Genomic DNA, 17,643 nt, shown 5'->3' on the forward strand with positions numbered 1-17,643 from the left:
TATCAGTGACTGCATATTATGTCTTTTCTTTTGTGACTGGGTTATCTCACTGAGAATGATATTCTCTAGATGCAGCCATTTTCTTAAGAATTTGGTTAAGTCATTGTTTCTGGCTAAGTAGTATTCCATTGTGTAAATGTACCACAATTTTTGTATCCATTCATCTTCTGAAGGAAATCTGGGATCTTTCCAGCTTCTGGCTATTATAAATAGAGCCCCTATGAACATTGTAGTGCATATATCTTTGTTGTGTATTAAAGTGTCTCTGGGGTATATGCCCAGAAGTGGAATAGCTGGGTCTTCAGGTAGTAATATATCCAATTTTCTGAGGTATCGCCAGACTGATTTCCAGAGTGGTTGTATTAGTTTGCAACCCCACAAACAGTGGAGAAGTGTTCCTCTTTCTCCACAGCCTCGAAAGCATCTGCTGTCATCTGAGTTTTGGATCTTGGCCAATCTGATTGGTGTGAGGTAGAATCTCAGGGTTGTTTTGATTTGCATTTCCCTGATGGCTAAGGATGTCAAGCACTTCCTCAGATGTTTCTTAGACATTCGGTGTTCCTAAACTGAGAATGTTGTGTTTAGCTCTGTACCCCATTTTTAATAGGGTTATTTGATTCTCTAGTGTCTAGCTTTTTGAGTTCCTTGTATAACTTGGATATTAGGCCACTGTCTTATGTGGTGTTAGTAAAGACCTTTTCCCATTCTGTTGGTTGCCCTTTTGTTTCCTGACGATTTCCTTAGCCTTACAGAAACTTTGCAATCTCATTAAGTCCCAATTGTTAATCTTTGACCTTAGAGCTTGAGCCATTGGTGTTTTGTTCAGGAAAATTTCTCCTGTGCCTATGTGTTCGAAGGTTTTCCCTACTTTCTCATCTAATAGTTTCATTGTATCTGATTTAATGTGGAGATCTTTGATCCCCTTACCCTTGAGCTTTGTACAAGTAGATAAGAAAGGGTCTATTTTCATTCTTTTGCATGCTGAGTGCCAGTTGGACCAGCACCATTTGTTGAATAGGCTGTCCTTTTTCCATTGAATGTTTACTGGTCCTTTGTCAGAAATCAGGTGACCATATACATGAGGGCTCATTTCTGGATCTTCTATTCTATTCCATTGATCCACATGCCTATTTCTGTACAAGTACCATGCAGTTTTCAGCACAATTGGCTTGTAATATAGCTTGAGGTCACGGATAGTGATTCCCGCAGTTGTTTTTTTGTTGTTGAGGATGGATTTCTCTATTCTAGGTCTTTTATTATTCTATATGAAATTGCACATTGATCTTTCCAATTCCATGAAGAACTGAGTTGGAATTTTGATGGGGATTGCAGTAAATCTGTAGATTGCATTTGGTAGGATGGCCATTTTTAAGATGTTGATCTTTCCAATCCATGAGCATGGGAGATCTTTCCATTTTCTGAGATCCTCCTCAATTTCTTTCTTTAGAGGTATGAAGTTCTTGTCATACAGGTCCTTCACTTGCTTAGTTAGAGTCACACCAATGTATTTCATAGATTTTGTGACAATTGTGAAGAGTACCTTTTCCCTAATTTCTTTTTCCACATGTTTGTCCTTTGAGTATAGGAAGGCTACTGATTTGTTCGAGTTAATTTTGTATCCAGCCACTTTGCTGAACTTGTTTATCAGCTGTAGGAGTTCTCTGGTGGAATTTTTGGGGTCACTCAAGTACACTACCATGTCATCTGAAAAGAGTGATGTTTTTATCTCTTCCTTTCTGATTTGTTTCCCCTTGATCTCCTTTTGCTGTCTAATTGCTCCAGCCAGGACTTCCAGTACTATGTTGAATAGGTAGGGAGAGAGTGGGCAACCTTTTCAAGTCCCTGATTTTAGTGGGATTGCTTCAAGTTTCTCGCCATTAAGTTTGATGTTGGCTGTTGGTTTGCTGTATATTTCTTTTCTTATGTTTAGGTATGGACCTTGGATTCCTGTTCTTTCCAGGACTTTTAACATGAAGGGGTGTTGGATTTTGTCAAATGCTTTCTCAGCATCTAGTGAGATGACCATGTGATTTTGATGTTTGAGTTTGTTTATATGGTGGATTACATTGATGGATTTCCCTATATTAAACCATCCCTGCATCCCTGGAATGAAGCCTACATGGTCATGATGAATAATCGTTTTAATGTGTTCTTTGATTCGGTTTGCAAGGATTTTGTTGAGTATTTTTGCATCAATCTTCATAAGAGAGATTGGTCTGAAGTATTCTTTCTTTGTAGGGTCTTTGTGTGATTTAGGTACGAGGGTAATTGTAGCCTCAAAAAATGAGTTAGGTAGTAATTCATCTGATTCTATCTTTTGGAATAGTTTGGAGAGTATTGGTATTATATCCCCAATAAATGTCTGATAGAATTCTGCACTGAACCCGTCTGGACCTGGGCTTTTTTGGTTGGGAGACTTTTGATGATTCTTCTATTTCGTTAGGTGTTATAGGATTATTTAGATGTTTTTTTTTTGATCCTGGTTTAGCTTTAGGATCTTAGATCTGTCTAAAAATTCATTCATTTCTTCCAGATTTTCCAACTTTGTTGAGTATATGTTTTTATGTAGTATCTGATGATTTCTTGAATTTCCTCAGTTTCAGTTGTTATGTCTCCACTTACTTTTCTAATTCTGTGAATTTGGATACACTCTCTTTGCCCTCTAGTTAGTCTTGCTAGGGGTTTATCAATCTTCTTGATTTTCTCAAAGAATCGACTTTTGGTTTTGTTGATTTTTTCAATGGTTCTTTTTGATTCTATTTGGTCTATTTCTGCCCTAATTTTGATTATTTCTTGCCGTCTACTCTTTTTGGGTATATCTGCTTCCTTTTGTTCTAGGGCTATTAGCTGTGCTGTCAGGTTGCTTATGTAAGCTCTCTCCAGTTTCTTTTTGGAAGCACTTAGGGCTATGAGTTTTCCTCTCAATACTGTTTTCATTGCGTCCCATAGGTTTAGGTATGTTGTGTTTTCATTTTTGTTGAATTCTAGAAAATCCTTAATTCCTTTTTTTATTTCTTCTTTGACCGCGCTATCATTTAACAGAGAGTTGTTTAGTTTCCATGTGTATGTGGGCTTTTTGTTGTCTTTGTTGTTGTTAAAGACCAGCTGTAGACCATGGTGATCTGAGAGGATGCATGGGAGTATTTCAATCTTTTTATATCGATTGAGGCTCACTCTGTGTCCAATTATGTGGTCAATTTTCGAGAAGGTGCCATGGCGTGGTGAGAAGAAGGTGTATTCTTTTACTTTAGGATAATATTTTCTGTATATATCTGTTAATTCTAGTTGGTTCAAAGTCTCTGCTAGTTTTGCAGTGTCCTTGTTCAGTTTCTGTTTCCCTGATCTTTCCATTGATGAGAGTGGGGTATTAAAGTCTCCCACTATTATTGTGTGGGGTGAAATGTATTTTTTGAGCTTTAGTAGGATTTCTTTTATGAATGTGGGTGCTTTTTTATTTGGAGCATATATGTTAAGGATTGAGAGAGCTTCTGCTGACAGATTTCCCCGGTAATGAGTAAAAAGTGTCCTTCCTTATCTTTTTTGATAACTTTTGGTTGGAAATTTACTTTATTCGATATTAGAATAGCCACTCCAGCTTGCTTCTTGGAGCTGTTTGCTTGGAAGTTTTTTTCTGCACCCTTCAACTCTGAGATAGTGTCTGTCTTTGTCTCTGAGATGAGTTTCCTGTATGCAGCAAAAGGCTGGATTTTGTTTATGTATCCAGTCTGATAGCCTATGTCTCTTTATTGAGGAGTTGATTCCATTTATGTTAATAGATATCAAGGAATAGTTGTTTCTGTTTCCTGCCATTATTGGTTTTGTGGGTTGAGTTGTGTCTGTGTCTTTTTCTTCTTTTAGTTTTTTTTTTAGGAGTTTTCTTGTTTTTACTAGGCTGTATTTTCCCTCATTGTATTGGGTTTTCCACCTATAATTCGTTGTAGTGCTGGGCTTGTGGTCAGATATTGTGTAAAATTTGATTTGTCTTGAAATATCTTCATCTCTCCATCTACGGTGATTGATAGTTTTGCTGGGTATAGCAGCTTTGGCTGGCACTTGTGTTCTCTTAGGGTGTGCATGATGTCTGTCCAGGCTCTTCTAGCTTTCATAGTCTCTGTTGAGAAATCGGGTGTGAGTCTGATTGGCCTGCCTTTATGTTACCTGACCTTTTTCCCTTACTGCTTTTAGTATTCTTTCTTTGCTTTGGTCACTTGATGTTTTTACTATTATGTGTCGGGAGGTATTTCTTTTCTGGTCCAACCTATTTGGAGTTCTGAAGTCTTCTTTTATGCTCCTGGTCATCTCATTCTTGAAGGTAGGGAAGTTTTCTTCTATGATTTTGTTGAAGATATTTACTGTGCCTCTAAGTTGATACTCTTCTTTCTCTTCTATTCCTATTATCCTTAGGTTCGGTCTTCTCATTGTGTCCTGGATTTCCTGGACATTTTGGGTGAGGAGCTTTTTGTGTTTTGCATCTTCTCTGGCTGTTTTTTCTATATTTACAATGTTGTCTTCTGCCCCCGAGATTCTCTCTTCCATGTCTTGTAATCTATTTGAAATGCTTGCTTCTGTGATTCCTGATTTCTTTTTTAGGTATTCTACCTCTAGCGTTATCTCTTTTTGTGTTTTCTTTATTGTGTCAATTTCTGTTTTAAATTCCCTCTTCCATTCCTTCATTTCTTTGTTTCTGTTTTCCTCTAGTTCTTTGAGTTCTTTGAGTGTTTTTCTTGTTTCCTCTTTAAAAGCTTCTGAATCTTTTTGCTTTTCCTCCCGTTCTTTTTTAAGTATCTCTATCAGCATCTTTGGGTATGATTTCAGGTCTGTGTCTTCCTTTCCTGGAGTGTTTGGAATTCCGATGTTTGCTGTTATGGGAGAGCTGGGTTCTGGTGTTGCCAGGTTGTCTTGCTTTCCTTAGGATATACTCTTTCGCTTTCCTCTTGCCATTTTGTTGTCAGTGATATTTTCTTGCCTTTCCCTTATATATGGTCTGTGTCCCTGGATCTCCACTGTTCCAGGTGGCAGATGGGTCGAGTCCTGTTCTATGCCTCATCATCACTGGGTGGGAACAGAAGTTCCAAAGTTCTATTTCTGGTCGCTGGATCAGACAGGGCGGGGCAGGGCAAGGCAGGGGGTGCACTTTTTGTGTGCACTCTGCAGAGATCCCTCCGCTCCCCAGCAGCCTAGGTCCCCCACTCACCAGTTGTTCAGCCTTTACGAGCTGGTGTTCAGGGTGGCAGATGGGCCAGGGTCCGCTCTGTGTCCTGAAGTCGCCACCGGGTGGAAACAACTTAGAAATTTCTGTTCCTGGTAGCTGGATTGGGCAGGGCAGGGCAGGGCAATGTAGGGGGTGCACTTTCCGTGTGCACTCAGCAGAAATCTCTCTGCTCCCTGGCAGCCCAGGTCTCCCACCCACCATTAGCTCAGTCTCTATGAGCCGCCGTTCCGGGTGGCAGATGGACCAGGTTCCGCTCTGAGGCCTGAAGTCGCCTCCGTTTGGAAACTGAAGTTCCTATGTTCTGTTCCAGGTCACTGGATAGGTCAGGACAGGGCAGGTCAAGGAAGGGGGTTAGGGTTAGGGTTAGGGTTAGAGTTAGGGTTAGGGTTTTCAAATGTTTATAGAAATGTCAAAATGAAAACATGAATATTAAGCATAGCATATTGTAATTTCAATTAGTTCTTAATTTGGACGTGAAACTATTGATGGTTAGGGACATCATCACTCATCTTCCTAGCATTTTGCTTATCTTGTTACTAAATATATATTAACTAAGATGTATTTGTAACAACTTTTCATAATTAAAAATTATCAACAACTATATGTGTATAGAAATAATATAAAAATGACTATTCTAGTTTTCCAAAGCAGCCAGCACACACTGTTAAGCCTCCCAAGAAAAGATGGGTTTTGTTCAATACTTACTTGTAATTTGTAACAGGCTTTACTTACAATTTTATTTCCTAAATGTGCATATGTTTATTTGAGACAGAGCATCCCTCTGTAACTTAAGCTGGCCTGGAGTTCATTTTGTAGCTGTCTCTGGCTTAGAAACATAAAGAGATTCCTTGGCCTCTATCTATCATGTACTGGGATACTACATTTTAGCAGGAATGAAACCTGATAGCTATGACAATTACCTTTCTTTTTATTTATAGTAAATATATGTAAATGTTTGGCATGCTATCATTCCTGAATAAAATATATCTCTCTTTGGTTTGCCTTGGTTCCATGGTGAAGGATATCTGCTGTATATTGAAACCAGCATCACTACCAGATGCTCTTGTAATAATTAGCCAGCACTTTCTATTTAGCATAATATACATCAAAACATTTCAATTCCTGAGGGGTTGAAGAAAATGTTGAATTTTAAGGCAATTTAAAAAAATGGTTTACATTATGTACTTATTTCCATCTGTTTTTACTTTGGAGAGATCACATCAGCTATCTAGATATTTTCTACAGCAAAATATTGCTGATTTGCTTCTAGAATATCAACATGATTTAGTCACCTACCTTTCACCTTGCCACTTAAGAAAATGCAGTCAAAAAACAAGTAAAACTAATTGTAATTTATTATAAATATTAAGTACAAAGTATAAATAATTAAGGAGGAAACTTTTTAAAAAATTTTCTTTGAAAGTTATTTGAGTCATATTATTAAATTATAAAACATGCTCCTTAAAAAAGACATGATTTTGCAATTTTATTCATACCATCACAAAAATAAAACTATATTAATTTATTAATAATTACATATTAATTGAAATGTAAAATTTTAAAAATTATAATAACTCTCAGTACCTGGAAGAATTATGTTTTGAACAATCTGAATAATGGGTAAACAGTTGCATAGTAATACTGAAATATAGCAGTACATTGTTTGATTATAGTAAATCAAAGCCAACTTTAGTTTAGTTTAAATAATAAATATGCACAAAGTTATATTGCAAATATAGATTAATTATTCACACATTCCTCTTTTAATAGTTAACATTTCAATTACTTAGCCAGTTTCAACTATTTACCTGAATCATTATTTGAGTTACCTTAAATTTTGCACATTCTCAAACTTGCTACATGATCTAAGTGATCTTATGGAATGTGCAGTTTTAGATTTCTGAATATTTATTAAGTTTAGAATACACATGATAATCTAGTAAAAATCCTTTTCAGTTACTGTTCTATTTCTCTAAGGAAACATCATAACCAAGGCAGCTTATAAAAGAAAGCATTTACTTGGGAGATTACTTACAGTATAAGAAGTTACTCCATGACCATCATAATGTGGAGTGAGGCAGTAAACAATCTGGAATGTGTTAGGTAGTAGCTGAGAGATCACAACCATGTCTATGTGACCAAAAAGAGTGAAATTGGGTCTCCTTAGGCTTTTGAAACCTTGGGGTCCACCCGAAGTGATGTATTTAACACAAGTCCAAACCCACTGGTAATATACCTGAACAGTCCACCACTGAGAACAAAGCATTCAAATGTAAGAGCCTATGAATGCCATTTTCATTCAAACCAACACACACCATTTTGTAGAGCATAAGTAGGCCTCAAATTTAGCTCCTGTTAGAATTGCATTCATCTTTTAAAATTGTATTTCAAATATATAAACAGGATATATTATTTATTTTTGTATGTAACATGTATATGTATATGTGTATAGTATATATGTGTATACCTGTGTATATGTATATGTGTTTATATGTATATATGTGTGTGTGTGTATGTATGTGTATGTGTGTATATGTATGTGTGTATCTGTGTATATTTGTATCTGTGTATATGTGCATATGTGCATGTGTATGTATATGATGTATCTCTATCTATCTATCTCTCTATCCATATATATATATGATGTTTACTGCATGAATTCCTGGTGTCTATAGAGTTCAGAAGAGTGAGTCAAATCACTTGTTCCTGGAATGCTATAGGGTAATATGTTATACAGCTCCTAAACAGCACACTTGGGTACTCTTCAAGAGCAACAAGTTCTATTAGCAATGAAGTTATCTATCAACCACAAAAATTTATTTTCAATTTTATATATCTAGTGTAATTTAATTTGTATATATGCATGTGTGCAAAGGTTTCTGGAGGATAGAGATAGCAAATTCCTTCCAACCAGAGATGTTGACATTGATAACATCTGATGCGGGTGTTTGGAAGTAAACACGAGTAATCTGAAAACCGAATCATTGTTCCTACCTTCTGCAGCATCTCTCCAGCCACCAATAATCCATAGAGGTCATATTTCTTTGGTTCTACTTGACCTTCCTCTTACAGAAATTCATTTCTTAACCATAGAAGCCAGAAATGATCTTGTCTCTTTTCCATCAAAGAATACATAACAGTGATATATGAATAAAACTTTGTAATAATAGCAAGCAATTATCATTACCCTATCTCAACTACTAAATATCAAATAGAACAACTTAAGGAATCTTATGAACAGTCAAACTTCATCTGACAGCTTGATTTCTATTTCTTAACTTGTTTATTCTAGCTTCTAAAAATCATTGTTTCTCAGATCTTTAAATATTTGTTGTACAGTTTAAAATTTAAACTGTAATGTTCTTCTCTAAAAACTTTAGGCAAAGTCTCAGAAATAAATCAGGCATGTATGTAAAGTGGAGCTCCTCATTTCAGTAACCTTAATAATTCAGAGGAATGCTGGCAAACTGACCTAGCATGTATTACTCACAAATTGATGACACTTGGATCCTGTGCACCTACATGTTGGAAAGACACAACTTTTGTCAATAGCCTTTCACCTAGAAACACAAATGCACACACATCCCCACCCCCCAACACACTTTTGCACCTATAAATATATATATTCACAATCACTCACAATAAATAAATACATTAACATTTTGTGATGTTAAAAAATCATAAAATGCCCTAAATATTAAAATAATTTAATACTTGAGATAAATGTAGGTATTAATGGATAGTAAATGAAATTAATATTAATGTATGAACATTATTTTATTTGTACTTAATAATGAATTATAAATATTGTTTTATATTATGTATAAATTTGTTTACTTATTATACATAAATCTTTAGACTGATTCTACATCATTAGTTTCCTCATTGAAATTTAAATAGTTTATCATGTATCAATTAAAATTCTATGCTAATCAGCATACAACCAATATTAATATGTTAATTGTTTTAAGACTTTATTCTCTTAACTGATTTCTGAAACAGCATTACCAAAATTCTGTCTATTTCAAGTAAATATATATATATGCTAATTGAAATATTTTATAAATAAACCTGTAACAGATTCAACAATGTGAATAAACTAAATATATCTGATTGTTTTATTTAAAATGATAGTTTTATGTTAATTTAACTTTGAAATACTTTTGTATTTCATTTAATGTTTGTTTAGACAATGATGAGTATAAGATAATTCTATGAATACCAAGGAATCTTGTTCATTAATAAACCTAGATGTTGGGTTTCAGTAGAGTATACTTGAATGGTGACCAGAGTAATTTGGAAAAAAAGAGGCAAAGTTTGATCAACAGTCATAAAGTGATGTGTGGTTGGAGAAATAATTCCATATATTCTATTGCATAGTAGAGAAACTTTGGATAACACTGAGTTAATGTATATTTCAAAACTGAGAATGTTGTTCTCACACAGAAAATTGAGAAATATACAACTTGGCCTCCATTCTCCTATCATATGAGGGATACAAACACCAAAACATAAGAAGGTATCACAATAAATTTAGTCAGTGTTAAACTTTCTAATTTTTCTTTTAAAAATATTTTTGATTACACAAACATCACTTATTAATACATGTAATTATATATTAAGTAGAGTAATTTGTCATTTAATACTCAATAGACACATTTGCATATTTAAAATCACTGCACTTGATTAATCACTAAAGCAAAAAGCTGCATTAATCAAATAAAACTTGAACATTAAATAGTAAAGATCTTTAAAAGTTATTCAGTCTATAATTACCAGATGAAATGATTTGGTGCAATGAACTGAAATTAATTAGAGGAACTATTGTAATGATGTAATGTCAACAGTGTAACTTAAATGACCAATGTGTACTAATTCACAAGGATTATTGATGAAATTCAAAATAGCCATACCAGACAAGTGTTGTCTTGATTATCAAAAATTTATTTTTGCACAATATATATTGCTATATTATTTTTATTTATATAGTTGTATTATCTGTATTTGAAGAAAATGGTTTCTCCTTTTAAGATTTACTTATTAAGAGAGCTGTTTCTTATAATGAATGCGAAAGCAGTGCCCTCTAAGGTGTCCTAGGTAATTTGTATTTAAAGTTTTTATGAGTCACCCTAATTTCATCAATCCTAAATTTAGTCATAATTTTAGGTGGACCCTTCAATCTATCAATGAGAAAGTCATGCTCCACTTAGAAGTACTGACTCTTTTTCTGCTCTGCCATATAAAAATTATAATAGAGTTAGTAAGTATACACATAAAGCTTTCTGCTTGGCATATGTGTGTATTTCTCAAATGATTCTCTAGTATCCTGTATTTCTTAGAGTCTAGAAAATACCAAAACTTCAAACCATTAAAACATTACATTCCCACAACTCTTTAACAGTAATGTTCTTTGATATCTCCTTTGAAGCAGGTTTGCTGATAAAAACCTGATATTCTCTTGATAAACATTCTTGTTTAGACTTTTAAATTTAAATATCTGTGAACAAAATGTATGTGTTACTTTAGTGTTTTATTCTTTTCATTTCTTCTAAAGCACAGTCATATATATGTGCACATGTGCACAGACACACACATATACACACACACATGCACACACATACATACACATACATGAATGATCACTCACATTTTTGTGTATTTCTTATTTTCCTTAATATACATCTTCACTAATATTTATATTTATGTTGATTTCTGAAATTTAAAAATTGCATATGTGAATATTGTGTACCTCTATGCCCTTACTCTACTCCCTGAGTTATTCTCAGAAAGCCCTGACATATTTTTCTCTCCAACCTATGCGATATTTTGTAAGTTCACATTTTTCTCCTGAGTTTAGCCCATAATGCCCATAAATTGATAGATATGGGATCATCGACTGGAGTTCATTGGCAACACCTATAAAAAGGTAAGTTCCCTTCCTCAGTAGCCATCACCTGCCAATAGTTTGTCCGCTAGGGCTGTGGGCTCATTAACACTCCTCTACCCTTGCTGGTAAGTTTAACTAATACATCTTGTTCAGGTCTTATTCAGGTAACCAGACTTAGCTTATGTTCATTCCCAAATACTCAAGCATTTTCTTTCTGTCAGTTCATTGTTAATGTTCTATGATCCTTGAGATATGGGCAGTTTGATATAGATACCCCACTAACATTTGAGCACTCACAGTCTGTCATTATCAATATTTAGAATAGGTTGTAGTCTCTACATTAAGCACTACAAACTGTAATGAGAAGTTTCTTTTATCAATTTTGAAACAAAAATCTTTTTATATAAACATAATATTTAGAAGTCCCTTTGTCCTGAGCATTAGTAAAAACAAACAAAAATCCCCCAAAACAAACAAAAAAGTAACAACCTTCCTTGTGGGCTAGTGGACCCACAAGGAAGTTTCAGGAAACTTGATAAGGTTGTGTGGAATCTCTTCTGAGGATAGTAGGTATCTTCCTGCTCTCTACCCAATCCATAGCTTAGAACACATGACCATATTCTCCACATAAAAACATGACCATTGTCATGTTCATCAGAACAGAAATCACCATGCTAATGTAGTATCTAGATGGACCCTGGGGGTTTAGCCAATATGCTTCTGTTCCTGGACATTCTGTCCTGTATAAAGGTATTCCATCTCTGATCCTCCCTTTGAAAGTTGTATACATTTTTCCAAGATGAACATACAATAAATGGTATGGGTAAGTTGGAATGTTTCTACCATCAAGAACCACCATGGGGAACATGTAGGAAGCCTTTGTTTACAGAGGCACTCTGCCAGTCTAACTCTCCTGTAGAAGACCCCTCTGTATTTCCAGACAATCACTGCTAAGCTAAGAATACCTGAGAGCGGCCTACATTCCCATTCCAGCAATATTTGGATATCCAGGCATTTGGTAACCCCAAGGCCCTGGTATCCTCATTACAGGCCCGTGGGCTCCCTCCATTCCTGATCCTATGAGGTTTTCAGCAGCAACTGGATAACATGGAGTTGGAGAATCCCACCATAGGCCAAACCCCAGTCTTTTCTCATCAAAGCTGAGGTCCACATTCTAGGCTGCATTCTTTCAACCCCTGACGGTCGTATCAGAACTTTCTGCAATCCCAGTACCCAAAGGTGGTGCGAAGTAAATGTAGTCTAGCATTCTGTGTTTTTGTCTGCCTGGCAGAATTCCTACATACCATCTGTGAGATAGAATGCAGAACCACACTTTCTAATTTTTGTTTGTTTTTGGTTTTTTTGAGGGGGTCTGTTAGTTTGTCCGTTGTTTGGTTATTTTTACAGTGGCAGGCAGGGATTCTTTCTTGTGGAACGGTACTCAACTTAAATTAAGAGATAATTGTTTATCCTACAAAATCTCTTGTTATGACTTTACCAAGAGGCGTATTCCTCCTGGCAGATTAGGATCATTGTATGGGTGGTCCAATGCAGTAGGTTGCAGTTTTTAGTTAGTTAGTTAGTTAGTTAGTTTGCACTAAGAAGGTCACTTATGTGGAGAACATTCTAATCATATCAAAACAAATTCTCTGTCTCAGCTAACTGAATAAAGTTGTATTTTTAGCAAGAGTTCATTCCCTTTATTTTACTCATGATTTAATGATTTATTTTATGTGATCTTAACATCTCAAACAATTTCCCAAATTTTTTCTACCTTTATTTTAGTTTTCAGTTTTTCCATTTCATGTAAAATTTTATTCATACATACAATATTTGCAAAACAGCTGCAATAATGTTTACTGCCTGTGAGTCAAAGTGGAAAACCATAATTTCCTTTTTAAAATGTAAAGTTTAGAATTATGTTTTCTACCTTACATGGCTAATATACATAAAAGTTATTTAAGTTACCAAAGATTTTCCAAGTGATATTTTTGTAAATTATTGAAATTTTTATAGACTGTATTTTATTCAAATTTATTCCATGGCCCCAAATTCTCCTAAATAAATCATCTTAACCTTCCCTTTCTTCTTCTCTAGCCACATAACTTTGAATCCTTTTCTTCTCTTTCTTCTTCTCTTTCTCCTACTTCTGCTCCTCTTCCTTCTTTTCTTCCTCTTCTTTTTTTCACCTCCTCATACCCCCTGCCTCTTCCTCTTAATCCTTAATTTTTAACCTCTGAATAAAAAGGTTAGTGCCCAACTAATATTAGGAATGGGGCCTGTCCTATAATAGGGTTACCTACTAATCAAAGCGTAACACAATTAAGGAAAAGCAGAATACTTCTCACTCAGATGATATCAAATGTCAACTGGTCTTCAGCTAGATGTTGGATTTAATGAAAATAGAATACCCTTAATGTTGGGATTTTGTGTAATTTGAACATACATGAGTCTTGCAGAGCAACAATGATCAGTTCACTAGACACTCATAAGATTAATACCATTGATGATACCCTGAAGAAGTGTCAAAGGCTCAGTACATACACAGCATTGTCCTCCCTCAAATTATATGTATGGTTAAAAATACACAGAGGATAAGAAGGAAACTTGCCTTCTAAATTTCCTCATATACATTTCTATATATAATACTTTTCCATGTATTTTTTTTTAAGAAAGCTACATTAGCCCAAAAAGAATAGGAACTCTGTAGGAAGAAAAACAAAATCAACTAACCTGGACCCTTGGGGCTCTCAGAGTCTCAACCACCAACCAAAGAATATACAACATGCTGCACCTAGACCTATCCAGATATACTTATAAGATATGCAAAATGACTGTCTTAGTCAGGATTTCTTTTTTTTTAACTACTTTATTTTACAAAACAAAGATAAATGTACAGATTTTAAACATTTTTTGCTTAAAATTATACATTTTTGTCAGTACTGTTTTTTCAGACATTGAAATAATTTTTACATAAAACCATGTGAATATATTTTTTTTGTCAGAACTTGATTTTTTTCAAGGGCTTGACAGTATGCATTGAAAACCTAATAGTTACAATAAGTGTAAATTACATGCAAAACAAAACGGAACATGGAAATAGTCAAAGTCTTCTTGTTTTGTAAATATATGTATATTTTTTTGTTTTCTTTATTTCTTGGACTTCATACAGTCTGTGAGTTGTTTCTGGGGGAGTGCAAGCCTCTGGGGTTAGCATCCCACTATCAGTGACTGCATATTATGTCTGTTCTTTTGTGACTGGGTTATCTCACTCAGGATGATATTCTCTAGATGCAGCCATTTTCTTAAGAATTTGGTTAAGTCATTGTTTCTGGTGGCTGAGTAGTATTCCATTGTGTATATGTACCACAATTTTTGTATCCATTCATCTTCTGAAGGACATCTGGGTTCCTTCCAGCTTCTGGCTATTATAAACAGAGCCGCTATGAACATTGTGGTGCATATATCTTTGTTGTGTATTGAAGTGTCTCTGGGGTATATGCCCAGAAGTGGAATAGCTGGGTCTTCAGGTAGTACTATATCCAATTTTCTGAGGTATCGCCAGACAGATTTCCAGAGTGGTTGTATTAGCTTGCAACCCCACCAACAGTGGAGAAGTGTTCCTATTTCTCCGCAGCCTCGCCAGCATCTGCTGTCATCTGAGTTTTGGATCTTGGCCAATCTGACTGGTGTGAGGTGGTATCTCAGGTTTGTTTTGATTTGCATTTCCCTGATGGCTAAGGATGTCGAGCACTTCCTCAGGTGTTTCTCAGCCATTCGGTGTTCCTCAACTGAAAACGTTTTGTTTAGCTCTGTACCCCATTTTTTAATAGGGTTATTTGATTCTCTGGTGTCTAGCTTTTTGAGTTCCTTGTACACCTTGGATATTAGGTCTCTATCTGATGTGGTCCTGGTAAAGATCTTTTCCCATTGTGTTAGTTGCTGTTTTGTTTTCTTGACGATGTCTTTAGCCTTACAGAAACTTTGCAATCTCATTAAGTCCTATTTGTTAATCTTTGATCTTAGAGCTTGAGCCATTGCTGTTTTGTTCAGGAAATTTTCTCCTGTACCTATGTGTTCTAAGGTTTTCCCTACTTTCTCATCTAATAGTTTCAGTGTATCTGGTTTAATGTGGAGATCTTTGATCCACTTACACTTGAGCTTTGTACAAGGAGATAAGAACAGGTCTATTTTCATTCTTTTGCATGCTGAGTGCCAGTTGGACCAGCACCATTTGTTTAATAGGCTGTCCTTTTTCCATTGTATGTTTACTGGTCCTTTGTCAGAAATCAGGTGACCATATACATGAGGGCTCATTTCTGGATCTTCTATTCTATTCCATTGATCCACATGCCTATTTCTGTACCAGTACCATGCAGTTTTCAGCACAATTTCCTTGTAATATAGCTTGAGGTCAGGGATAGTGATTCCCGCAGATGTTTTTTTGTTGTTGAGGATGGATTTTGCTATTCTAGGTCTTTTGTTATTCCATATGAAATTGCACATTGATTTTTCCTATTCCATGAAGAACTGGGTTGGAATTTTGATGGGGATTGCATTGAATCTGTAGATTGCTTTTGGTAGGATGGCAATTTTTAAGATGTTGATTTTTCCAATCCATGAGCATGGGAGATCTTTCCATTTTCTGAGATCCTCCTCAATTTCTTTCTCTAGAGGTTTGAAGTTCTTGTCATACAGGTCCTTTACTTGCTTCGTTAGAGTCACATCCTAATTCTGCACAAAACATCATGACCAAGAAAAAATTGGGGAGGAATGGGTTTTTTTGAACTTACACTTCCACATTGTTGTTTCTCACCAAATGAAGTAAGTACTGTGATTCAAGCAGGTCAGGAAGTAGGATCTAATACAGAAGCTATGGAGGGATGTTACTTACTGGCTTGCTTCACCTGGCTTGCTCAGCTTGCTTTCTTATAGAACCCATGTCTACCAGCCCAGGGATGGCACCACCACAATGGGTGGTCCCCTCCCCCCTTGTTTATTAGTTGAGAAAATGCCTTACTTCTGGATCTCAACTGAGGCTCCTTTCTCTGTGATAACTCCAGCTTGTGTCAAGTTAACACAAAACCTGCCAGTACACTAACCTTCATGTGAATCCTGAACAGCAGAAATAGGGGTTGTTCCAAAAGCTATTGGATGTATATGGGTTATGTTCTACTATCTGTGCTGCCTTGCCTGGGTTCGATGTAAAGGAAGTACCTAGTCTCACAGAGACTTGATGTACCAGGCTAGGGGTATACTTAGAAGGTTCTTCACCTGCTCAGAAAAGGTGAGAGGGGTGGAGGAAGAATTGCAGTAGCTAGTGACCAGGAAGGGGTCAGTAAGGAGGATGTAAAGTGAATAAGTGAAAAAAAATTAATTTAATTTTAAAAAGTCATTGTATTAGTTAGGGTTTTACTGGTGTGAAGAGACACCATGTCCAAGGCAAGTCTTATAAAAGAAAATATTTATTTGGGGCTGGCTTACAGGTTTAGTGGTTCAGTCCATTATCATCAAGGCAAGAATATGGCAGCATCCAAGCATCGATAGTATAGAAGGTGCTGAGAGTTCTATATCTTCATCTGAAGGCTTCTAGCAGAATACTGACTTTCAGGTAGATAGGGTGAGGATCTTAAACCAACACTCACAGTAACATACTTCAAAAAGCCAAACCTTCTAAACCTGCCACTTCCTGGGCCAAGTACATACAAACCATCACAGTCATATTAAATTCATTACTTCAGAAGCTGTCTTAGTTAGGGTTTTACCTCTGTGAGCAGACACCATGACATTTGAGTAAGGCTGGCTTACAGGTTGAGACCTTCAGTCAATTATCATCAAGGTGAGAGCATGGCAGCATCCAGGAAAGCAAGGTACAGGCAGAGGGGATAGTTCTACATCTTTCTCTGAAAGCAGTTAGGAGAAGACTGGCTCTCACATACTTAGGATGAGGGTCTTAAAGCCCACCCCACAGTGACACTTCCACCAACATGACCACACTTTCAAATAGCGCCACACCTTGGGCCAACTATATTCAAACTACCACAGAAGAATAAACGCAAGTGGAAGCACTCTCTTTGTTCTATCCTTATGCTACACCTTACTAAAGAGAAATAGACACTTCAGCAAATTTTATGTGACAAAAAAATGTAAGAATTATAGAAGGCATCATTATGACTTCAGTTAAAATATTTTATGTTGTTTAGGAAAAGGTATTTCATTGGACAATGTATTTAATATGTAAATATCATAAGCATCAGAAATACTCATAAACAATTAAATAAAAATGTAAATATGCTCTTTCAAACTCTATGAGAATCAAGTACTGACAAAAATATATTCATATACATTTATACTAAAATACTTTTAATAATCTGTACATGTATCTCTGTTGTTTTAAATAAAGTTGTAAAAAATGTAAATGTGAATGTAAAATATGTGAATTCTCATAATTTACCTGAGTAACAGGAACATAAGATGATTAACAGTGAATTATTATTTAGACCACTCTACTTGTATATATATATATATATATATATATATATAT

This window comes from Micromys minutus, assembly GCF_963924665.1.
Source record: "Micromys minutus genome assembly, chromosome: 6".
Lineage (NCBI taxonomy): Eukaryota > Metazoa > Chordata > Mammalia > Rodentia > Muridae > Micromys > Micromys minutus.